The 26320-nt window shown below is 45.1% G+C and overlaps 2 protein-coding genes across 5 annotated transcripts in view; one reads left to right on the forward strand and one right to left on the reverse strand.

Moving 5' to 3' along the window:
* Window positions 1-23691, reverse strand: part of LOC123377356 (high density lipoprotein binding protein) — a 95917-nt gene extending 72226 nt beyond the window's left edge. The window contains exon 1 of one of the 3 annotated variants that reach the window (XM_045030160.1): window positions 23561-23691. The gene's annotated coding sequence lies outside the window, so the exon portion shown is untranslated. The remainder of the gene's footprint in view (window positions 1-23560) is intronic. The other 2 variants (XM_045030161.1, XM_045030157.1) reach the window with 2 other exon arrangements.
* The window catches only part of SEPTIN2 (septin 2), an 80110-nt gene continuing 60668 nt past the window's right edge, over window positions 6879-26320 (forward strand). Inside the window, exons 1-2 of one of the 2 annotated variants that reach the window (XM_045030168.1) lie at window positions 6879-6906; window positions 8393-8484. The gene's annotated coding sequence lies outside the window, so the exon portion shown is untranslated. Of the gene's footprint in view, window positions 6907-8392; window positions 8485-23347; window positions 23978-26320 lie in introns of those variants that run through there. The other variant, XM_045030167.1, reaches the window with a different exon arrangement.

Raw genomic sequence — 26320 nt, forward strand, 5'->3', positions numbered from 1 at the left:
TCTTTTAAGAGTGGTAGCCGTATTAGTCTGTATCAGCAAAAACAATGAGGAGTCCTTGTCAAGAACTCCTCATTGTTTTTGCTCTTTTAAGACTTTTAAAAGCATGCTCTACACCTTGTCCCTCTCAGATTTTGGACGACACTTCAGATTCTTAAATCTTGGTTCGAGTGCTGTAGCTATTTTTAGAAATCTCACATCAGTACCTTCTTTATATTTTGTCAAAGCTGCTGTGCAAGTGTTCTTAAAACGAACATGTGCTGGGTCATCATCTGAGACTGCTATAACATGAAATATATGCAGAATGCGGGTAAAACAGAGCAGGAGAGACACAATTCTCCCCTCATGGAGTACAGTCACAAATTTAATTGATGCATACTTTTTTTTAAACGAGCATCATCAGCATGGAAGCCTCTCCTCTGGAATGGTGGCCGAAGCATGGAAGGGGCATACAATGTTTAGCATATCTGGCACATAAACACCTTGCAACGCCGGCTACAAAAGTGCCATGTGAACACCTGTTCTTATTTACAGTGCCACCTGAAAGTGAGAAGCAGGCAGCAGTATCCCCGTCAATGAAAACAAACTTGTTTGTCTTAGCAATTGGCAGAATAAGACATAGGACTGAGTGGACTTGTAGCCTCTGAAGTTTTACACTGTTTTGGTTTTGAGTGCAGTTATGTAACCAATAAATAAATAAATCTGCATTTGTAAGTTACACTTTCACGATAAAGAGATTGCGCTTCAGTACTTGTATGAGGTGAATTGAAAAATACTATTTCTTTTGTTTCAGTTTTACAGTGCATATATTTTTAATAAAAAATAATATAAAGTGAGCACTATGCACTTTGTATTCTGTGTTAATTGAAATCAATATTGAAAATGTAGAAAAACATCCAAAAATATTTAATAAATTTCAATTGCTATTCTATTGTTATAAGTGCAATTAATCACGATTGATTTTTTTAATCACGATTAATTTTTTTGAGTTAATTGCGTGAGTTAACTGCGATTAATTGACAGTCCTAATAATATTGTATCCAGTGTTGCAACAAAATCTGAAGAGGTGGCAAGTCTAAAAAATATTTGATGTTTTTCTTAAAGCCCCAGCTGCTAGAGAGTCATGTGATTACATGAGACTCTCAGCTGTTTTTGTTGTTAAGTTTCTGGCTGTCTTGGTTATAGATAAAAGCTTGAAAGTGTGAACTGTAAAAGCTCAAAAATCAGAAGGCAAATATAAGCACAGTGTTGTCCTGCTCCATAAATAGGGCTCCTCGGTGCGATAGTAATACAAATAATAATAAATAACAAAATAAGTCCCAATTTTTAAAAATCATTTTTATGCCAATTTGGGGGGGGGGGGGGGGGCGCATGACTTTTGACCACTTGGGATTGGCAATATTGGGTCTGAAAAGACTATAACAAGTGTCTAGTTACAATGCCAATTTTTTTAAGCAATGATGGGACCGTAGCTATTTAAGCATAGCCTTCTCTTCATCCTAACCATTGCTATCCATGGTGCATGTGTAATCCACACACCTCCTGGATGTGGTGTGGTGTTCTGTCCCATCTAGTGGCACCGAGAGAGACAGAGAAAGAGAGAAATGAGTTTGCTTTACAGCCTTAGCTAACAAGCAGTTGGCTTTTAGGTCATGCAGTAGAGGCTCATGATATAAGTTCCCAGAGGTCCCAGGTTCAATCCCGCCCACCGATGACTGGGGTCTGTCGACGTTACACATGCCCCAGAGGCTTACTATGTCCACATACAAGCACTAATGCCTAATCTCTACTAATCCAAAAAAGAGTTTCTCCATGTGTTAGATGCAGTTATAGTATGGCAATCTAAACTGGCAGTAAAGAAACCAGACTGACTCTTTCTCACAAAGCTGCAAGGCCCCTCTAAGCTAGCTGTGGTGGAAGAGAGAAAGCTTTGAGTACAGCTAGTCACACTATTTGTTACCAATAATATTTGTTATGGATTGAGGTTAGTGAATCATTCCTGATCCCATCCTGATCTTCTTCAAATGTATGTATTCACCAAAGAATTTGGAATTTATGAATAATTTTTCAGCCTGTGTTACTAACTGTTCACGTTGACTAGTCATTATTTGTGGTCACACACGCAGCACTCTGTATTGTTTCTGCTCCCTGGTGGATAACCGAAATGTTTACTGCATTATCCATTGTGGGTTTTTAGACAACAGTGGAGTTCAAATTTGTGAAACTTCCAGGATTCACAAACTTTTTTTTTAAATTAAATACTCGGTAGCTATCCACGTCCTTGTGACACGGCCCAATCAATGACAGCCCACTGCACTCAACACTTTAATAATATGAAAATATTTATGAATCAGGGTGGGTTTTTTTGTTGTTGTTTTTTTTTTTTACTCTTTGGCCAACTCTACTTTTAAGCAATGCACCAGTCCCTCCGCAGACTCAGAGATCCCCTCAAACACATGCCTCTCATTCTACATAGTAACTGGTGAACTCTTAGTTGTGAACCTATAAGCATATGTAACAATAGGCCTACTGTAATTTGTACCTTAAATTTAAACATGGTATTTTCACTCTGCCTGGCCAGTGATATCCCCTTTCTCTGTGGCTTTCCGTTCAATAGCTGTTAAACAAGTTTAAGTCCAACTTTATCTCTTACTGTCATAGCTGTAAAGGGAAGGGAACAGCCCTCCTGTGTACAATACTATAAAATCCCTCCTGGCCACAGACCTTTTACCTGTAAAGGCTTAAGAAGCTCAGGTAACCTGGTTGACACTTGACCCAAAGGACCAATAAGGGGACAAGATACTTTCAAATCTTGGTGGGGGGAAGGCTTTTATTTGTGTGCTTTTGTTTTGGGGGTTGTTAGCTCTTGGGACTAAGAGGGACCAGACATCAATCCATGCTCTCCAAATTTTTTTGAACCAGTCTCTCATATTTCAAACTTGTAAGTAACAGCCAGGCAAGGCATGTTCATTTTAATCTTTGTTTTCTCAACTTGTAAATGTTCCTTTTTGCTAAGAGAATTTACCTCTGTTTGCTGTAACTTTGAACCTAAGGCTAGAGGGGGTTCCTCTCGGCTCTATGAATCTGATTACCCTGTAAAGTTATTTTCCATCCTGATTTTAGAGAGATGATTTTTACCTTTCTTTTTTTAATTAAAAGCCTTCTTTTTAAAAACTTGATTATTTTTTCCTTGTTTTAAGATCCAAGGCGGTTGGATCTGCACACACCAGGAATTGGTGGGGGGAAAGGAGGGGGAATGGTTAATTTCTCCTTGTTTTAAGATCCAAGGGTTTGGATCTGTGTTCACCAGGAACTTGGTGGAGAAGTCTCTCAAGGCTACTGGGAGGGAGATAGTCTGGGGGGAAGGTAGACAGAGTTTCCCAAATAACTCTTAAAGGATTTGGGTGGTGGCAGTAAAACCAGATCTAAGCTGGTAATTAAGCTTAGAGGTTCTCATGCAGGTCCCTACATCTGTACTCTAAAGTTCAGAGTGGGGAAGGAACCTTGACACTTACAAACAGAGATAAATACAAATCGGTACATACATGAGCAACTGATACAATTAGGGCCTGATCTGAATAGGTACAGAGCACCCCCAGTTCCCTTTGAGACTACAAGGGCTGGCTCAAAAAGGGTGCCCAGCCTGCAATGCCCCCAGGGAGATGGTGAGAGAGACACACACAAAGAAAGTTCCCCTTTGCGCTCCAAACAGGACTGCCACTGGGTCAAAGAGGAACACTGACAAATGCAGTTAAGTAGTTCCTGGCACCTTCCTCTGTCCAGGGATGCTTTGCTGTCCCCAGTTAGGGCTTTCTCTGATCCCACCTCTGCAGCTGCTGCCTCTCTTAGGCCATTTCCTTCATCTGACTCCATCCCTTCCCTCCTGCATTCTTTCACCCTCCTCTCCTCATGCCCCCACGGCCTGTCCTTGCCCTGCTGCTACATCCTTCCCACATAGTTTCTCTTCTACCTTGAGCCTAAAAATCAGGCTTGTCTTTGATTCATTTTAGAAGATGCATAGAATATACAGGTTTAATTCTAAGCACATGGGAGTGCATGGATGGTTATGTAGGAGGGGCCTCAATTCTGAGGAATTGCAGGTGACCTGGAAGTGCTTGAACCAGCTCAAGCTAGTGGATGTTGTGAATGCTCAGCACCTCTCAGACACAGATTTTAATTAGAAGTTTCATACAAACCACCGCAAATTCTGTTGGAAAAGATGTGGAGAGACTGGTATTAGCATAGGCCTCGCTCATGCGAGCTATTTACTCATACGCCAAACCTACTCTGCCATTTGCTGAAAGCTGCTATGTGTTTGATGAAATCATGCCACGAGTCACATTAGTTCTATGAAAATAAGCTATTTCTACTCCAAATGTTGTTGACTGTGTGAATATTCAAGATAAAGGAAAGATGATGCTTGGCTCTAAGTGTTTGATTACGGTCACGCGTTTGAGATACCTGCATTAATTTTGAGCGTGAAAGCACTATTACTGGGTAAAAAGAGAGTTGCAGACAAATAATTATAAGTCTACTACTTCAAGAAGAATCTGAGGTTGGTTTACAGCAAGTCGCCCTCTAAGACAATAATGGCCAAAGAACTGACATGATTTCAACTCTTTCTTGTTAAAGTGTAGTGTTTAGTTACTGAGGAAATACCTTGCTAGATACATAGCTACTATATAACAGCAGAATTTAGCTCTTGTGCAAATAAGCCTAATTTCTGTGATTTTTGCATTCACTGATATTAAGTGCTGAAAGATGTGGATATGTGGTATACATATTGATTCTGTCTATGTATGCTTCATTCTGAGAACCACCTGCAACTCTTATAACATTCTTCCCTCTAAGGGAAAGCAGAGCATCACTGGAAAACAAGTCCAGACGCTGGAATTCTTACAACTGAGAGGGCAAAAATCTGGTCTTATTTCCACTTTTCATGCATAGATAACAAATCTGTTTTACTTTACGGTAATCCAGCAGCACTCTTTATCAAGAGAGGTCCCCTCCACAATACAAAACAATCAAGTAGGTGGATTTACAGAAGTTTTATTTCTTGATTTCTTTCAGCTACTGAAGTGGTAGCCAAAATCCCCCCAAGTACAACCTCTCCCCTGAAATTAACCCATAAACATCTTTCCCTCTCTCCGCCTCCCCTTGGATTTCTTCCAGCATTTCTTTTTTTTGGAGATCTCTCAGCATCTCTCTACATTCAATAACCCTCTAAGCTGGACATGGCTCCTTTCATCAGCCTTTGCTGTTGAATAAAGAGTGACAAATGACATGCTTCCACCAGGGGCAGAGCATACTGCCTCAGCAATATAATCAGCGTCTATGTATACAGAGAGAGACACCAAGGTCAGCCCTACATGCTGCTGCTATTAGAACACAAGACCTAGTCTAGTGTTTCTCAAATGCGACCACCAGAGGCTTTTCTTGCAGCCACAGCCTCCTGAGTGGTGATTGGAAGGAGGGGGGGGGGGAGAAAGAGTACTGGCCCCTGTCCCAGGGCCACCAAAAGTGATTGGGTCCTGTTCCCATCTGGAGCCAGAAACACAGGAGGAGCAAGCAGCCAGTATGAGTTCCCCACCTTCCTGAGGGCAGTGGGGCTTGGGCTTTTGGCTTCAGATCTGGAGTGGTGGGTGGCAAGCTCCAGGCATGGGGCTTCGGGCTCCAGCTGTGTGGTGGTGGGCTCTGTTCACTGGCCCTAGGCTCACAACTGCCCCCTCCCCCCTCAGCCCTGCTGCCTCCTCCTGCTCTCATCCATCGCCCCTGACCCCCGCTGCCTCCCTATCCACCTCCCCATCCAGGGCTTAATTTGTCCCCCAGCTTGCCAGGGCTGAGTAAATCTGCTGTGAAAAGTGATATTTGTATGTTTTTTAATATCTCTTTTCACTGCCTCCCAGTTAGCTAGCAAGTCTGATTCTGGGAAAAATGCTATTAACAAACATATAAATATCACTTTTCACAGCAGCAGGCTTACTAGCGAGCAAATCTTTAAAAATAAAATGCTATGCATGTTCTTGTCTTGTGGTGGTTTTTTTTTTTTGGTTTCTATTCTGTTTATGTCCAGTAAAGAATAGAAACAACTGTACGTTATTGTTACTGAGTTTGGAAAAAAAAACAACCCCAAACAACTCTACATAAATAAATTACAGTGATATGGACATGTATATTTGCATATTTATTTGTTTTTCCTAAAGTTAGTTAAGTATTTTAGGAAAAACTGTCAGAGTGGCCACCAGCAAGAGTTGGTGGCCACACTCTGAAGCCACCAAAAATTTTGTTGTGTGAGAATTCCTGACCTAGTCCCTCCATCCCTGTCTGTTTGTGTGCCTTTCCTTCATGCCTGTGCTGCTACCCCTGCAGAGTACAGCGCGGTAACAACAGTCCCAGACTCCTAATCCAACAGTTGCTGGAAGGCCAATTACATGAGTCCAGTTAAGTATCTCTTTGGTAAGAGCATTGCTAGGAAAATGATAATTACAACAGTAATTAGACAAGAGGAAAGAGAGAGACTAAAGATTAGGACCATTTTGTTTTTTAAGAAGTTGAAGTTTTTAGAAGAGACACGTTGATCTTCCTCTTACTTCATGTATCTCATAGCAGGAACTAATGATTTATATTTCCCCAATAATGAGATGAGCATACAATAAATTGTGATATATTTAAATCAAAAGTTTACCTGTGAACTCACTGCTGCAAGGCATTACTACATCTAATACTATTTTGAACTTCCACAGTAATTTTGATCAAAGGATGAACAATAGCTATCTTCACATCTTGAAAATGCCCCTGACGTACTACAAGTCAGAAGACTGAATTTACTAGCCAAAGACAAGGGGGTTGCCACCAGCAATGTCCAGAGATGACCATCTGATAAGATACCCAACACCCTGCTACTTTCAGGTACACGGAATGATGTTGGCATTTCTATTATGCTGCTTAAGGCAATACCAGAATCTGTATAGCTGGAAAGAAACTTCACAGAAGGCCTGGGTTAAGTAGAAAGAGCAAGTATCAGAGGGGTAGCCGTATTAGTCTGGATCTGTAAAAGCAGCAAAGAATCCTGTGACACCTTATAGACTAACAGACATATTGGAGCATGAGCTTTCGTGGGTGAATACCCATTTCGTCGGATGCATTCACCCACGAAAGCTCATGCTCCAACACGTCTGTTAGTCTATAAGGTGCCACAGGACTTTGTAGAAAGAGCAGCCTCTTCAGGTTTAATGTAGAGCACAAATTCTTGTTGTAGAAAAAAACAAACACAAAACAAACAAAACCCATCACAGACTGGTCACATTGTCTTCATGCAAATTAAATCCTTAAACACACAAAAATCCTCCAACAACCCAGAACTTTCCAAAAGCATAGAAATGATCTAAGTAGGGAAGATTTTCTTTCTCTAGTACCATAGCAATAAATTTCTTTCACTGAAACAAAGCTTTTTAAAATCTGTCCCACTACAGTCACAACATGTGAGCTGTGGGGCACTGACTCATAAGTGCAGTGAAGGGCAACAGGAAAAAAAAAATAGAGTAAGGGAGTTTTAATTTAAGATCCTTTGGGAAACATGTTAGTTTAACTTACAAAAACAGCTTCAGAAGAAACAAACAAGCCTTCCTTTAAGGCAAAGAGGCTGCTAAATCAAACCTTTAACTGAAATCTTCCCACTGTAGGTCCCAGTCCAGGATGAATTCCTAACCCATACTAAGCTTCTAAAACTAGGATAGAGAGCTGAACTGGAGAGAGCTCTGTAAAGCTAGAGCAAGCATAGAAGCTATGCTAAATTCCCAGGATAGAGAAAGTTTTTAGGCTATACTTGTAAGCTAAAATAAACCTCTGAGCTATGAACCTCTAAAGCAGGGGTAGGCAACCTATGACATGCGTGCCAAAGGCAGCACACGAGCTGATTTTCTGTGGCACTCAGACTGCCCAGGTCCTGGCCACCAGTCTGAGGAGCTCTGCATTTTAATTTTAATTTTAAATGAAGCTTCTTAAACATTTTAAAATCCTTTTTTATATACAACAATAGTTTAGTTATATATTATAGACTAAAGAGACCTTCTAAAAATGTTAAAATGTATTCCTGGCATGCGAAACCTTAAATTAAAGTGAATAAATGAAGACTCAGCACAGCACTTCTGAAAGGTTGCAGACCCCTGCTCTAAAGTTTAATCAGACAAAGTTCCCAAACCAAAATGCATTGCTCCTCAACCCTAGAGATCAATTTGATAAATCTCTTAACTCCACCTTTTATAAATTCTGGCCAGCCAGTACCCCCTATCTGACTCAAAATGGAGTATCACAGTCAGTAATAAACAGTCTCTCCCAACATTAAAGAAAGTTTCACTAACATGTTACCTTAAAATACCTACTCTATTATTTCAAGGTAAGAACGGTTAGGAGGAGGAACAGAGATGCTACCTCTACAGCATACATCCTGCAATTGAATTCTACTTTCCTATCTCTTCTTGGGACTTGGTAAGGTATTTTAATATAAATAACACCCCCATCTAACTATTTCACAGCTCTAGTCCTGGGTCTGTATGCTCTCTGTGAGAGACTATTGGATAAATAGTTCTTAGCCAAACTAGGCTCATTACTTCCTTGCTAGATAGGTCTTCCTCACCTGTCTAAAAAATTTTCTGGGATTTAAGTTAATGACTCAGGCCACTGTTAAGATTGCTGGGGCTTTATAATAGGGTTGCTACTAGGTTGGGTGTATCATGGCCATGGGGTCCTCTCCAGGGGGCCCTAAAAGGCCTGTACTTCTTGACATGGTGCTTTCCCTGGACTTCAGTATCCATATTCACAGCTTGCATATGGATAAACTGAGGCCTGATCTAAGCAGTTTTTATACCAGTACAACGGTTTTTGTTAGTGGTGTGACTTTTTTCTTCCAAAATAACTACTGGTATAAAGATGCCTTATACCAGTTTACCACATTCCCATAGCATAAGGGAAATAAGCTCTACTGGTACAACTACATCCACACTGGGTGGGTTACCACTTTTGTACTGTACCAGCATAACTACACCACTACCTCAATATAACGCCACCCAATATAACACAAATTTGGATGTAAAGCAGTGCGCGGGGCTGCGCACTCCGGTGGATCAAAGCAAGTTCAATAGAACACGGTTTCACCTATAACGCGGTAAGATTTTTTGGCTCCCAAGGGCAGCGTTATATCGAGGTAGAGGTGTACTTTAGATCACAGTATACATCGGTAGCAGAATGAGAGATAGAACCCAAGTTGACCGACTTCCTCTTCTAACCCCTACCATAGTCTATTAAATAGCGTAATGAGTGTCTCACTAGATACATGACTAAGAAGAATATCTGCAGTTCCACTAGCTGAATTACTACTACTGCAATTACCATTCCTCATGCTTTGAGCATATACTTATCAGAAATTGGGATCAAGGAGGAATTCCCTCTGCCCTCTCATGGTTAATATTACAATGGGGGCTAGAAGTCTCAGCTATGATTAGGGTTGCCAACTTTCTAATCCCACAAAACCGAACACTCTAATCCTGCCCCTTCCCCGAGGTCCTGCCTCCCACTCACTACATTCCCCCTCCCTCTGTGGCTTGCTCTCTCCTACCCTCGCTCACTTTCACTGCGTTGCAGCAGGGGGTTGGGGTGCAGGAGGGGATGCAGGCTCTAACTGGGGATGCGGGCTCCAAGGTGGGGCCAGAAATGAGGGGTTCAGGGTGAAAGAGGAAGCTCCAGGCTGGGGGGCAGGGCAGAGGGGTTCAGCATGTGTGAGGGGGCTCTGGGCTGGGGTGCAGGGGGGCGTGAGGGCTCCATCTGGGGTTGCAAGCTTTGGGGTAGCTCAGGGCCAGGGATGAGGGGGTCGGTTTGCAGGAGGGGGCTCCCAGTTTGGGGGGGCTCAGGGCTGGGGCAGCATGCAGAGCCACATGGGCCCCCCACCTAGGAGCTGGACCTTCTGGCTGCTTCCGGGGGACAACACAGTGCCAGGACAGGGAGGGTCTAGCCTGCATTAGCTCCACAGCACCACCAACCTGACTTTTAATGGCCTGGTCGGCAGTGCTAACTGGAGCCACCAGGGTCCCTTTTCAACTGGGTGCTCCAGTCGAAAACCAGACACATGGTCATCCTAGCTATGATCTTGAGCTCTATTGTATTAGAGACTGTTTATATGCATAGTTATAGACAGTCTCTCTTCCAAAGAGCTTACAATCTAGACAATGCAGACAGAGTGGGAGGAGATAGGAAACCTGCTGAGCAGTTTTGATGGCAAGTCACCTATCTCCAGCACCCAAACACCCAGCTCCCAATGGGATCCAAACCCCAAATAAATCCATTTTACTCTGTATAAAGCTTATACAGGGTAAACTCATAAATTGTCCACCCTCTGTAACAGTGAGAGAGAGATAGGCACAGCTGTTTACTCCCCCAGGTATTAATCACTTACTCTGGGTTAATAAAATCACTTTTGTTTAGTGATTAAGTATAAAAAGTAGGTTTTAAGTGGTTTCAAGTAATAATAGACAGAAGTAAGTTATCAAGGAAAAAAAACACACAAGTCTAAGCCTAATACATTTAAGAAACTGAATACAGATAAATTTTACCCTCAGAGATGTTCCAATAAGCTTCTTTCACAGACTAGACTCCTTCTTAGTCTGGGCCCAATCCTTTCCCCCGGTGCAGTTCTTGTTAGTTCCAGCTCAGGTAGTAACTAGGGGATTTCTCATGACTTGAGCCCCCTTTGTTCTGTTCCACCCTTTTTTATGGCTTTGGTTCAAGGCGGGAATCTTTTTTCACTCTGGGTTCCCACCCCTCCTTCCAAATGGAAAAGCACCAGGTTTAAGATGGATTCCAGTATTAGGTGACATGGTCACATTTCCTGTGAGACCAGAAGCTTCCATTCTTTCCAGCCTTACTCACATGAACACAGGAAGACTTACAAGTAAACAGAGCCATTTACAACCAATTGTCCTGGTTAATGGGAGCCATCAAGATTCTAAACCACCATTAATGGCCCACACTTTGCGTAGTTACAATAGAACTTCAGAGTAATACTTCATATTTCTAGCTTCAGATACAAGAATGATACATTCATACAAATAGGATGATCACACTCAGTAGATTATAAGCTTTGTAGCGATACCTTACAAGAAACCTTTTGCAGAAAGCATATTCCAGTTACATTATATTCGCACTCATTAGCATATTTCCATAAGTCATATGGAGTTGTAACGTCACAGTCACACTGCAGCTCAGTGACAGAGCCAGGAATAGGGCCCATGACTCTTGACTCCCAGTCCAATATCCTGTTCATTAGACCACCAGCTTCTGCAAGGATAGTCTTGCACACTTACTTGTGCAATAGGGTTTTACTCCTACCTCTGAAATGTCACTCACAAGCCATGTTTTAAACTTCGTTCATAGACTTTAAAGCCAGAAGGGACCATCATGATCATCTAGTCTGGCCTGCAGGCCACAGAACCTCACTCAGCCACTCCTAAATCCCTAATCTCTGGCTGAGTTACTGAAGTCTTAAAACCATGATTTAAAAACTTCAAGTTACAGAGAATCCACCATTTACACTAGTTTAAACCTGCAAGTTACCAGTGCCCCTCACTGCAGAGGAAGGAAAAAAACCCAGGGTCTCTGCCAATCTGAGCTGGAAAGAAATTCCTTCCTAACCCCAAATATGGTGGTCAGCTGGACCCCTGTGCATTTTGGCAAGGCTCATCAGTCAGACATCAGGGAAAGAATTCTCCATAGTAAATCAGAGCCCTCACATTCTAGTGTCCCATCAGTGGCCACTGGAGATGTTTGCTACTAGCAATCACAGATTAGCTACATGCCATTGTAGGCAGTCTCATCATAAATTTATCAAAATCAGTTTTGAAGCCAGTTACGTTTTTACACCCACCACTCCCCTTGAAAGGCTGTTCCAGCTCCTCTGATGGTTAAAAACCTTTATCTAATTTCAAACCTAAACTTGTTAATGGTCATTTTATAACCTTTTGTTCTTGTGTCCACATTAGTGCTTAACTTAACTACTCTCCCTCCATGGTATTTATCCCTCTGATGTGTTTATAGAGAGCAATCATATCACCCCCAGCCTTCATTTGGTTAGGCTAAGTAAGTCAAGTTCCTCGAGTCTCCTCTCATAAGGTAGAACATAAGAATGGCCATACTGGGTCAGACCAAAGGTCCATCCAGCCCAGTATCCTGTCTACCGACAGTGGCCAATGCCAAGTGCCTCAGAGGGTGCGAACCTAACAGGTAATGATCAAGTGATCTCTCTCCTGCCATCCATCACCACCCTCTGACAAACAGAGGCTAGGGACACCATTCCTTACTCATCCTGGCTAATACCCATTAATGGATTTACATTCATGGAGGTTATCTAGTTCTCTTTTAAACCCTGTTATAGTCCTAGCCTTCACAACTTCCTCAGGCAAAGAGTTCCACAGGTTGATTGTGTGATGTGTGAAGAACTTCCTTTTATTTGTTTTAAACCTGCTACCCATTAATTTCATTTGGTGGCCCCTAGTTCTTATATTATGGGAACAAGTAAATAACTTTTCCTTATTCACTTTCTCCACACCACTCATGATTTTATATACCTCTATCCCCCCTTAGTCTCCTCTTTTCCAAGCTGAAAATGCCTAGCCTCTTTAATCTCTCCTCATATGGGACCCGTTCCAACCCCCTAATCATTTTAGTTGCCCTTTTCTGAACTTTTTCTAATGCCAGTATATCTTTTTTGAGATGAGGAGACCACATCTGTACGCAGTATTCAAGATGTGGGCATATACCATCGATTTATATAAGGGCAATAAGATATTCTCCGTCTTATTCTCGATCCCCTTTTTAATTATTCCTAACATCCTTTTTTTCTTTTTTGACTGCCGCTGCACACTGCGTGGATGTCTTCAGAGAACTATCCACAATGACTCCAAGATCTCTTTCCTGATTAGTTGCAGCTAAATTAGCCCCCACAATATTGTATGTATAGTTGGGGTTATTTTTTCCAAGGTGCATTACTTTACATTTATCCACATTAAATTTCATTTGCCATTTTGTTGCCCAATCACTTAGTTTTGTGAGATCTGTTTGAAGTTCTTCACAGTCTGCTTTGGTCTTAACTATCTTGAGCAGTTTAGTATCATCTGCAAACTTTGCCACTTTACTTTTTACCCCCGCTTTCTCCAGATCATTTATGAATAAGTTGAATAGGATTAGTCCTAGGCCTGACCCTTGGGGAACACCACTAGTTACCCCTCTCCATTCTGAGAATTTACCATTAATTCCTACCCTTTGTTCCCTGTCTTTTAACCAGTTCTCAATCCATGAAAGGATCTTCCCTCTTATCACATGACAACTTAATTTACGTAAGAGCCTTTGGTGAGGGACCTTGTCAAAGGCTTTCTGGAAATCCAAGTACACTATGTCCACTGGATCCCCCTTGTCCACATGTTTGTTGACCCCTTCAAAGAACTCTAAAATCTAATAGATTAGTAAGACATGATTTCCCTTTACAGAAGCCATGTTGAGTTTTGCCCAACAATTAATGTTCTTTTAGATGTTGGACAATTTTATTCTTTACTGTTGTTTTCAACTAATTTTGTAGGTTTTTGTAGCACTTCTCTGCACCTATTCCAGTTGAATTAATTTTTTTTTTTTTAAAACATGGGAGACCAGAATTGCACACAGTATTCTAGCTAAGTCTCATGAGTGTCTTGTATAATGGTAATAACACTTCCCTATGTGACTGGAACGACTGGAAGATAGCTAATGTAATGCCAATATTTAAAAAGGGCTCTAGAGGTGATCCCGGCAATTACAGAACGGTTAAGTCTAACATCAGTACTGGGCAAATTAGTTAAAACAATAGTAAAGAATAAAATTGTCAGACACATAGAAGAACATAACTTGTTGGGCAAAAGTGTGACACTCCCCTTTAAGCAGTTCCTTATCCACCTTTAAATTCTCATATTAATCCCCATTTCTCCAATTTAACTAATAATTTCCTCATGTTGAACTATGTCAAATACCTTCCTGAAATCCAGGCAGATTAGATCTACTGCATTTCCTTTGTCTATTTAAAAAAAAAAAAATCAGTTATCGTCTCAAAAGGAGAAGATCAGGTTGGTATGGCATGATCTACTTTTTGTGAAACTATGTTGTATTTTTATTCCAACAACTGTCTACCTCTATGTCCTTAAGTACTTTCTATTTCAAAATTTGTTCTTAAGACTTTATGTAAGCCCCCCGGTCATCGGCAGCCAGGATTGAACCTGAGACTTCTGAAGCTTAGTGTATGAGCTGCTACTACATGAGCTAAGCACCACATGCCTCTTAACCAAGACTGTAGCAGACTCATCAATCTCTAGGTGGTCTAAGTGTCAGTAGAGGGAGATAAAGTGCCACACCAAACAGGCATGGGTTACACTCACATACAATTGAGATTAAACTAACAGGCCTGTAATTTCCCTGCTCACTTTCCCCCCCCCCTCTTAAAAATAGGTACTAGATAAACAGTCCTCTAATCACAAGTTTAAAGATTTGTTAAAAATCCTTGCTATTCGGCTTGCAATTTCATGCACCAGTTCCTCTAATGTTCTTGGGTGGAGATTAACTGGCCCCCCAGATTTAGTCCCATTCAGCTGTTTTAAATTTGACTTCCACCTTGGATGTGATAATTTCTACTTCCATATCCTCATTTACACTAGCCAGCCTGCTAGTACCCCAAAGCGCCTTGTTACTTTGCCACCATTTTTAATAAAGGTATTTGTTTAGGTGTTGGGTCATCCCTAAATTATCCTCAATGTTTAGCGGTCCCACTTCCTTTCTTAATTTTCTTTTTATTTATATGGCTATATAACCTTTTACTATTGGTTTTAATTTCCCTTGGAAGGTCCAGCTCTGTTGGGCTTTTAAAAGTTCACTTTTCCCCTTCACTTTCTGACCTCCAAGAAATATGGATCAGCAAGGAAACCTCTCATCTTCCATTCTTTGTAGGCTTTCAGCTTTCTCTTAATCACCAGTTTGAGATGCTTGCTCTTCCAGCTTGGTCTGCAACATTTACCTACACGTTTTTTCCCCTTGTGTGGGATGCTGACTTCGGATAGGCTTTGCAACTTTGACTTAAAAGTAATTCCAAGCCTCCTCCACATTGAGATCCTTGAGTTCTTCAACCCAGTCCACTTTCCTAATTAATTCCTTTAATTTTTTAAAGTTTGCCCTTTTGAAATCAAGGACTCTAGTTGCAGATCTATTTTTGTTTATCTTTCCATTTAGTTTAAATTGTATTAGCTCATGATCACTTTAACCATGGTTGTCCCCTACAACCAATTCTTCTATGACATCCTCACTACACACCAATAATGAATCTAAAATGGCATCACCACTTGTAGATTCGGCGACTATTTGGTGAAGAAATCTGTCAGTTATCATCTTGACAGGTGCCGACTCCATGGGTGCTCCATAGAAATTAGCAAGTGCTTAGCACACACTGGCAGCCAGCTCCTCCCTTCCCCCAGTGCCTCTTGCTCGCAGGTGGCCCCACCGATCAACTCCTCCTAGCGCCTACTATCCACCGCAATCAGCTGTTTCGTGATGTGCAGGAGGCTCTGGGAGGAAGGGGGAGGAGTGGGGACAAGGTACGCCTGGGGAGGGGGCAGAACTGGGCGGGAGGAGGCAGCGTGGGGGCAGGGACTTGGAAGAAGGGGTGGGGAGGTGTCAGGAAGAGGCGGAACAGGGTGAGGGGTTGGGAGAAGGAGGCAGGTGTAGGCGGGACATGAGGCAGAGTGGGGGGTTGAACACCCCAGGCCCAGAGGAAGCCAGCACCTATGATCACATCCAGGAAAATGTAGCCTTTACTATTATTAGTAGCATTTGTCCTCTAATCTATATCTGGGAAGTTAAAAGCCTCCCATAATCACACAATTCCCAGTAGGTTTTTATTGTATTTAATATATTAAAGAGGTCTCTATCCATATCTAGACTGGATCATGGGGGTCTGTAGCATACCTCAAGCACTATCACAGGGGAGCCTCTGGTAGCATTCTTCCCCAAAGTAATTTTGTCCCAAACACAGTTATCCATTCCCGTCACTTCTAAATTTCTTTACAGTCTACCTCATCATTAACATACAATGCTACTCCATCACCTTTACTTCTGTTTTTCCTGAACAGCACATACCGTGCAATAACTATACTCCAGTCATGGCTACTATTCCACCATGTTTCTGTTATCCCTATAATATCTGGTTTCACCTTCCTGCACCGGTAGTTCTCATTCCTCCATTTTGTTACCCAGGCTCCTTGCATTGATATACAGACATCTTAGTTGTTTCTGCTTGGCTTGAGCCAGATTCCTCATTTGCTTAGGTACAGTCATTCTACTGACAGTACTGCAGTCTGGCTTGATTGGTATTGGCACTCTCTTTCCTCTTAATGTCCATTCTCCTACCCACTGCTGTTCCTTTCTCCATTGCAATATTCTCTTTCTTGATTTTTTCCTCCTGGTCAATATTCAAATTAGGCATGTAGATTACATGAGTATATCTCCCAACTGTCTCCCAAATTCATAGTTTAAAGCTCTTTTAATCAGCTGTGCCAACCTCCATCACAAAGTCTATTTCCCTCACTACTCAGGTGAAGTCAATCCGATGAGAACAGCCCTCTGTCAGTGAATCCTCCCAGTGGGTGAACATCCCGAAGTCCTCCATTGCTCGAGCCATCTGTTGATCACCATAATCTTGTCTCACCTTTGTTCTCCTCCTCTAGGGACAGGTAGAATCCCATGGAAGATCATTTAAGCCTTCACTTCTTTAAGCATCATCCCCAGCCTAGCACCATCTCCACTGATGCATTCTAGTGAGAATCTAGCAGTATCATTTGTTCCCATGCAAAGGTCAATGAGTGAATTATTTCCTGTTCCCATTAGTATTTTCTTCAGTCTCAGGTCCATATCCCACATCTTAGCTCCTAGCAGACAGCACACCCTTCTGTTCTCTGGATCAGCTCTGGTGCCAGGCCTGTCCTTAGTAGGGAGTCACCAATCACGTAGATCCACTTTGTCCGGGTATTGGTATGATTCTCTGGCCCTCCTCCTGTACTTTCTGACTGCAAGTCCTCTGGTCTTTTGTTCTTTCTTGCAATCTTCTGAGAGTCAGTCTCTATCCTCCAGTGGTTCCCAACTCTGCCTATCTTCACTGACTATTCCCCTCTTCTTGTAGGACTAGTTACCCTTCTCGTCTTCCTTGCCCTCCCACTTTCTGTTACCGCCTGCTGTGCCCCGTCTTCATTTTCCAACTCAGAAAACCTGTTCCTGAGCTCTATTTCTCCTTCACTAGCCTTCTTTTAACAAAGATGTAAAACCGCTTTAAAATTGTTTTATGTGAATAGCTTCTGAATTAGATAAGCATGTGGCAGAAGGTGCTAAAATGATCTGTGTTGGTCACAGGGCTTTTTTGTCTGAGGGTGGGAGATTGTGGAGCAGATGGCAGATGTGCCTCAAGACAATAGTAATGGAAATGACAACTCATCCCAAATCAGAAGTTTAGTAGCATAAAATCTTCACCCAACTTACTAAAACTTAAGTAATAAAACCCACAAAAAGCAACCTAACATGTACAGCATCAATCAAGCATGTTGAGTTGCTCATAGTATAAACCCTGGAGACTTAGAATGTGTCTTTAACCTCTGGCTACAGTGCTATGTATTACAAGTATCGACTCAGCATTGCATAAGAGATAATGAAGATTTCCTGGACAGACGTCAGGATATGCTTCTACGGGCACAACATTCTGAAGAATAAGAGCAGGCTGTGCAGCGGGGAAAGAGAAACAGTGAAGAAATTTGGCAGCATGTGACCTCCAGAAGAAGAAAGAGGAGCGTCCATGTACCAGCAATGGAGATACAGATGAGCAACCATTTTCATGTTCTCTCCACAGGTACTAATGTGGATAGTGGACTAGAGGATACATCTGAGGGAAGGGAGCAAAAGGAGACTCCACCGATTGGAAGGCATGAGATGCACTGTCCTAGGGATGGGGGTTCCACGACCACCGCTCCCAAGAGAAGGAGGAGGGTGGTGGTGGTGGTTAGGGTCTCCCTCCTCAGGGGGACGGAGTCATCTATCTGTCGCCCCAATCGGGAAAACTGAGAGGTCTGCTGTTTGCCAGGAACTAGGATTCACAATGTGACGGAGAGACTGCCGAGACTCATCAAGCCTTCGGATCGCTACCCCTTCCTGCTTCTCCATGTGGGCACCAATGATACTGCCAAGAATGACCTTGAGTGGATCACTGCAGACTACGTGGTTCTGGGAAGAAGGATAAAGGAGTTTGAGGAGCAAGTGGTGTTCTCTTCCATTCTCCCTGTGGAAGGAAAAGGCCCAGGGAGAGACCATTGAATCGTGGAAGTCAACGAATGGGTACGCAGGTGGTGTCGGAGAGAAGGCTTTGGATTCTTTGACCATGGGATGGTGTTCCAAGAAGGAGGAGTGCTAGGCAGAGACGGGCTCCACCTAACGGAGAGAGGGAAGAGCATCTTCACAAGCAGGCTGGCTAACCTAGTGAGGAGGGCTTTAAACTAGGTTCACTGGGGGAAGAGACCAAAGGTGGGGAAATGGGACACCGGGAGGAAGCATGAGCAGGAGAGTGCAAGAGGGGAGGACTCCTGTCTCATACTGAGAAAGCGGGACGATCAGCGAATTAGCTTAAGTGCCTATACACAAATGCAAAAAGCCTGGGAAACAAGCAGGGAGAACTGGAAGTCCTGGCACAGTCAAGGAATTATGATGTGATTGGAATAACAGAAACTTGGTGGGATAACTCACATGACTGGAGTCCTGTCATGGATGGATATAAACCGGGGTCTCAAAAACGTGGCCCGCAGGACTCTTGCGTGTGGCCCGCCAAGCTCCTCATCTCCCACCCCCACCCCTCTGCCTACCTGCGGGATTGCCCCCTATGGCATTGCGAGCCCCGCACCGCTGTCTGAAGCAGCTGGCAGCACGCCCCTTCGGGCCGGGGGGAAAAGGGGGAAGGAGGCAGAGGGCTCCTGCATTGTCTCCTTCCAGGCACCACCCTCCGCAGCTCCCATTAGCGGGGAACAGGGAACCGTGGCCAATGGGAGCTTCGTGGGAGGTACCTAGAGGAGCGGCAAGAGCAACACATGCACAGAACCCTGAGCCCCTCCCCTTCCCCCAGGGGCTGCAGGGACACAGTTCCAGCTGCTTCCTGGAACGGAGTAGTATGGGGCTGGGGGTCAGGGCAGGCAGGGAGCCTGCCCTGGCCCCAGTGCACGCCGCTGCCACCCCGGACCCGCTGTAGGTAAGCGGCGCCAGGCTAGAGCCCGCACCCTGAACCCCAACCCCCTGCCCTGAGCCCCCGCCACATCCCACACCCCTCCTGCACCCCAAATCCCTGCCCTAAGCCCCCTACCACATCCTGCACTCCCTGCCCTGAGCCACCTCCCGCACCCCTCACCCTCTTGCACCCCACCCACCAACGCCATGCCCTGAACCCCCTGCCACACCCTACATACCACCTGCACCCCCTGGGGGCAGCGTTGGGGTGGGGACTTCGGGGAAGGGGTTAGATTGGGGCAGGGGCGGGGTGGAAAGAGGTGTGGCAGGGGCGGGTCCTAATGGAAGGGGTGGAGTGGGGGCAGGGCCAGAGGCAGTGAGATGGGGGTGTCAGTGATGCGGCCCTCAGTTCAATGCACTAGTCCTCATATAGCCCTCGTGGTCATTTGAGTTTGAGACCCCTGATATTAACTGTTCTGGAAGGACTGGCAGGGCAGAAAAGGTGGGGGACTTGCACTCTATGTAAGAAAGCAGTATGACTGCTCAGAGCTCCGGTATGAAACTGCAGAAAAACCTGAGAGCCTCTGGATTAAGTTCAGAAGTGTGAGCAACAAGGGTGATGTTGTGGTGGGAGTCTGCTATAGACCACCAGACCAAGAGGATGAGGTGGACAAGGCTTTCTTCCAGCATCTAGCAGGCCCTGGTTCTCATGGGAGACTTTAATCACCCTGATATCTGCTGGGAGAGCAATACAGCAGTGCACAGACAATCCAGGAAGTTTCTGGAAAGTGTACGAGACAATATCCTGGTGCAAGTGCTGGAAGAACCAACTAGGGGCAGAGCTCTTCTTGACCTGCTGCTCACAAACAGGGAAGAATTAGTAGGGGAAGGAAAAGTGGATGGGAACCTGGGAGGAAGTGACCATGAGATGGTCAAGTTCAGGATCCTGACACAAGGAAGAAAGGAGAGCAGCAGAATACGGACTCTGGACTTCAGAAACGCAGACTTTGACTCCCTCAGCGAACTGATAGGCGGCATCCCCTGGGAGAACAACATGAGAGGCAAAGGAGTCCAGGAGAGCTGGCTGTATTTTAAAGAATCCTTATTGAGTTACAGGAACAAACCATCCTGATGTGTAGAAAGAATAGTAAATATGGCAGGCGACCAGCTTGGCTTAACAGTGAAATCCTTGCTGATCTTAAACACAAAAAAGCAGCTTACAAAAAGTGGAAGACTGGACAAATGACCAGGGAGTATAAAAATATTGCTCAGGCATGCAGGAGTGAAATCAGGAAGGCCAAATCACACTTGGAGATGCAGCTAGCAAGAGATGTTAAGAGTAACAAGAAGGGTTTCCTCAGGTATGTTAGTAACAAGAAGAAAGTCAAGGAAAGTGTGGGCCCCTTATTGAATGAGGGAGGCAACCTAGTGACAGAGGATGTGGAAAAAGGTAATGTACTCAATGCTTTTTTTGCCTCTGTCTTCACGAACAAGGTGAGCTCCCAGACTGCTGCACTGGGCAGCACAGCATGGGGAGGAGGTGACCAGCCCTCTGTGGAGAAAGAAGTTGTTCAGAACTATTTAGAAAAGCTGGATAAGCACAAATCCATGGGGCTGGATGCACTGCAGCCGAGGGTGCTAAAGGAGTTGGCGGATGTGATTGCAGAGCCATTGGCCATTATCTTTGAAAACTCATGGCAATCGGAGGAGGTCCCGGATAACTGGGAAAAAAATAATGTAGTGCCCATCTGTAAAAAAGGGAAGGAGGAGGATCCAGGGAACTACAGGCCAGTCAGCCTCACCTCAGTCCCTGGAAAAATTATGGAGCAGGTCCTCAAGGAATCAATTCTGAAGCACTTAGAGGAGAGGAAAGTGATCAGGAACAGTCAGCATGGATTCACCAAGGGCAAGTCATGCCTGAGTAACCTAACTGCCTTCTATGACGAGATAACTGGCTCTGTGGATGAGGGGAAAGCAGTGGACGTATTATTCCTTGACCTTAGCAAAGCTTTTGATATAGTCTCCCACACTATTCTTGCCAGCAAGTTAAAGAAGTATGGGCTGGATGAATGGACTATAAGGTGGATAGAAAGCTGGCTAGCTCATGGGACTCAACGGGTAGTGATCAATGGCTCCATGTCTAGTTGGCAGCCGGTATCAAGCAGAGTGCCCCAAGGGTTGGTCCTGGGGCCGGTTTTGTTCAGTATCTTCATTAATGATCTGGAGGATGGCGTGGACTTCACACTCAGCAAGTTTGCAGATGACACTAAACTGGGAGGAGTGGTAAATATGCTGGCGGGTAGGGATAGGATACTAGACAAATTAGGATTGGGCCAAAAGAAATCTGATGAGGTTCAACAAGGACAAGTGCAGAGTCCTGCACTTAAGAATCCCATGCACTGGTACAGACTAGGGACCGAGTGGCTAGGAAGCAGTTCTGCAGAAAAGGACCTAGAGGTTACAGTGGACAAGAAGCTGGGTATGAGTCGACAGTGTGCCCTTGTTGCCAAGAAGGCTAATGGCATTTTGGGCTGTATAAGTAGGGGCACTGCCAGCAGATCATGGGATGTGATCGTTCCCTTCTATTCGGCATTGGTGAAGGCCTCATCTGGAGTACTGTGTCCAGTTTTGGGCCCCACACTACAAGAAGGGTGGGGAAAAATTGGAAAGAGTCCAGCGGACGGCAACAAAAATGATTAGGGGGCTGGAGCACATGACTTATGAGGAGAGGCTGAGGGAACTGGGATTGTTTAGTTTGCAGAAGAGAAGAATATGGGGGGGATTTGATAGCTGCTTTCAACTACCTGAAGGGGGGTTCCAAAGAGGATGGATCTAGACTGTTCTCAGTGGTATCAGATGACAGAACAAGGAGTAATGATCTCAAGTTGCAGTGGGGGAGGTTTAGGTTGGATATTAGGAAAAACTTTTTCACTAGGATGGTGGTGAAGCACTGGAATGGGTTACCTAGGGAGGTGATGGAATTGCCTTCCTTAGAGGTTTTTAAGGTCAGGCTTGAGAAAGCCCTGGCTGGTATGATTTAGTTGGGAATTGGTCCCGCTTTGAGCAGGGTGTTGGACTATTTGACCTCCTGAGGTCCCTTCCAACCCTGATATTCTATGATTTTATACCCAAGCACTAAATAATAAATGCAGTGAGTCGGAGGGTCTGGCCCCTGTTCCCAAGGGACATGTGTTAATATTACTAAAGCCCCTAGCACAAGTTTCCTTGTTGCTGTTTCAGCAGCAAGGAGATTGAACTACCCTTGTCAAGTCTGATTCCCTCAAGGCTAGAGAGGGACAGGGGCAGGACATCTTGGGGGAAGCTTATCCTGCAGCTAGGTGCTGGGGACTAGCAAACTTAGAGAATCTCTAAGGCTGCCATTGCTGCAGTAGATGGGAAAAGTTAAACTCCAAGCCCCAGTGCAATAATTGTCCAAGGGAATGCAAAGGCAGGCCCAGTGGAGCTGGGAGCAGAGCCACCACCAAGTAAAATGAGAGAACACTGTCTCCTCACCCCAATTAGTGCCTAATCTCCCTCTACAGAAATAGCTTTAAACCCTAAGTATGGGAATACATCAGAATATCAGCTTTTTTAAATTTCATTTTAGCTCATGTTTTTTGACAGCAGCAACAAAATCTGCACAAACCCGATGGCAAATAAAAATCACCCCATATACATTTACAATTTCATGAATTTGGCGGTGTGGGGGAACCAGGGCATGACTCATTTATTTTAAATACTTGGAGTTGGCAACACCCCCCCTGCCACTGATCTAGGGGAGAGGGTGAAGCTGCCACCCGGTTAAAAGCGGGGGCAGGGATGAGACAGCATCCACTCTGCACCCATAGCTGGGTGGGAGGCTGGACAGTGGCACCCCCGCAGCTGTAGTTACATACGCCCCTCTCTTGAGCAGAGCACGTAGTCCCGCCCCCACCCCCATCCCCACCGGAAGGCGGCTGCCTCTCCCTCCGCCGCGCTCTATGGTAACGGGGGGCGAGGGGAGTCCCACTAGCACGTGGCCCACCAGCACCAATAGAAAAGGCACAAACCATAGAGCGAAGATGAGCGCTGGCTAGATATTGCGGGCTCCAAGCCCGTCTCTCTGCTGCCGTCAGCTTGTTGGAGGCAGCAGAGTCCTCCCAGCCCCCCGGGGTGGGGGATCGGGTTCAGCTGTCCGGCCCCTCTTACCTGATGCGTCCCTGACCCCCCATTTTATCGCGCTGCCATAGCGAGTGTGAGCGGAGATCGGCATTACCTCTAATAGGCCTACAGCGAAGCCTATGCTGGGTACGAGGCCGAGGGGCCGGCCGCCATCTTGGTAAAGGAGAGGGATGTGCGTGACCTGCCAGCATAAGGGTGGCCCCTCCCCCACGCACCCTTGTCCTGTCAAATCGCCACAGGAACGGCGCGTGCGTCCGCGCAGTTAGTTAAGCGCATGCGCTTTTAGGGCTCTTGAGGCGCGCAGGCGCGCATTTATCCTAAATCAGCCGCTCGTGCTTGCGTCTCTTCGCGCTGTCAGTCCCGGCTCCGCCCTTGGGGTGGGGTCTGCGAAGGAGCGCGCGACTGTGGCAAGAGACCTTGAGTGGAGAGCGGCTCGTAGCGAGTGCGCGCGCGTGAGGGACGGTTCGAAGAGCCTGGTTCCGCAGTCGCTCTGCACAGCCCAGGCCGCCAGGTGAGGGGCGCGGCGGCGGCGGCCCCCGGCTCGCCAGGGGAGGAGAACTCCAGGGCGAGGAGTCTGGGCTCCGGAGCCGGACAGGGGCGCGTTTCTTCGCGTTTCTTCGCCCTTCCCCCATCCCCGGCTCGCAGCTTCCGCGGGGCTGGGCCCCACAGTGTCCAGTGCTGCTGCGCTCTGCTTTCGGGCCGCTGCCTGGCGGTGCTGGGGGGCGAGAATCCCCGTGGCTGGGGGCGGGCGCCGCGCCGCACTCCCGAGCTGTCGGGTACCCCCGGCCCGATGTCTCTCAGGGCTCTGGAGATGCAGTGCCGGGGATCGCCGGTGGGCTCCCTCGTCCCTTCTGCGTTCAGAAGGTGGCCGGATTCCCCGTTGCTTGATACTACCCTCTCCGGTGTGCGAGCGGGAGGGGAGATGGCTGTGCGCGGGGGGGGTTCTCCTAGCGTTTCGAAATTGAAGGCTAAGGCGCTTTTCAAATACTATGCACTTAACACGCCCCCCCCCCCAGCTTTGGAGAAGCTTTCTGGCCGTAGCTGTAGCTACCTAAACGTACTCCTGCAAAAGGTAGTTCGGAAGAAGAATGTGTTTCAATTACACCACTGTGAAGCGTTAACAGCTTAGCCTTTACAGTGTAAATTACTTTAGTTCTTATTGTATTGTGGAACTAACAGACGTGCACAAACTCTAGCTGAAGAGGGAAGTTCAGGTCCAGTGGCAATTCTGGGCAGGTTCACAGGCTGTTAGGGGTGGAATGTACTGGGCTGTTGAAGTGAGGGTTGTGAACCAGGTGAGACTAGATTTAGTGTCAGGGATGGAGCAAAGGAAAGAAAATAGGGAGCTACAGCTGGACACTGATGACTATAGGGGTGGAAAGTAGAGCTGTCCAGAGAGTAGGGTTAAAGAGGTAGCAAAGATCCTGGCAGCCTAAAATGCTTATTACACCAAGTAGAAGAAGATGGAGCAACTGTAAGGTTAGAGTTTTCTATGCCATGTGTGAAATTTTTATAGACCGAATCTCAAGTGTAAGAAAAGCAAATTACTTATCTTCATCTGCATTTGAAATGAGATCTAACGGTGGTTTAGATGTAATTTAATAGCAATCTATTGTTAACCTAGTTCAAACTATGCTCAAACCTCCTCTTTGATCATTCAAGAGTCAAGACAGATGTATAATGTCTTCCATAGGGTTTTAGAACAGCTGTAAGGGAAGATCTAGGATGCTGTCAAATTGGAAACTGCTTATGAATTTGTGTATTGCTGCATGCATGACAGAACTTAATCGCAGTATTAAAACATCTTTCATGCAGTATTCCCTGTTGTGAAAGATTTCTATGGGCTTGGCTACACTTGAAAGTTGCAGTGCTGGGAGTTACAGCGCTGGTCATGCAGCTGTGCAGGAACAGCGCTGGTGTGTGGCCACACTCACAGCTACCAGCGCTGGTGTGTGGCCACATTTGCAGCGCTGTTGGGAGTGCTGCATTATGGGCAGCTATCCCAGCATTCAAGTGGCAACAATGTGCTTTTCAAAAGAGGGGGGTGGAGGGTGGTGTACTGTGACAGGGAGCGGGGAAGATAGAGAGAGTGGATTTTTGGAGCCAACACTGTGTTAGCTTCCTGGATTGATAAATCACAAAATGTTCACGAACCCTTAGTCTTAATTGCAAACAGCCTGCATCCAACTCTGTTTCTCTGTCAAGCAAACATTCACTCCCTGCCTCTCATTTGATCGTTCACAGCCAGGTACAGATAGCTCCTGTTTGCTGTGATCAGTGTTTGTTTTTTTTAGATAAGCAGTTCAACGGAGCTCCGATTGGAGTTCACAACAAAACAAAGAGAGGCTGCATAACAAAACAAAGAGTAATTTAATTAAAAGCATTCTGGGATATCTCCTTATTCCCTGGAGGCCAATAAAAGCGCTGGTGTGTGTCCACACTTGATGAGCAGCGCTGGATCACCAGCGCTGCAATCGCTACACCCCAACCCGACCAGGTGTACAGCCAGCGCTGCAGCCAGGGAGTTGCAGCGCTGGATGTGCCTTGCAGGTGTGGACGGTTACTAATTGCAGCACTGGAAAGCCTCTACCAGCGCTGCAACTTGCAAGTGTAGCCAAGCCCTAAGTTAGTTGCCTACAGCAGTGGCTCTCAACCTTTCCAGAATACAGTACCCCTTTCAGAAGTCTAATAAGTCTTGTGTACCCCCAAGTGACTTCTCACTTAAAAACTACTTGCTTATAAAATCAGACATAAAAAAGTGTCACCGCACACTATTACTGAAAAATTGCTTACTTTCTCATATTTACCATACAATTATAAAATAAATCAATTGGAATATAAATATTGTACTTAC

The sequence above is a fragment of the Mauremys mutica genome, chromosome 9 (genome assembly GCF_020497125.1).
Source record: "Mauremys mutica isolate MM-2020 ecotype Southern chromosome 9, ASM2049712v1, whole genome shotgun sequence".
NCBI classification, from domain to species: Eukaryota; Metazoa; Chordata; order Testudines; family Geoemydidae; genus Mauremys; species Mauremys mutica.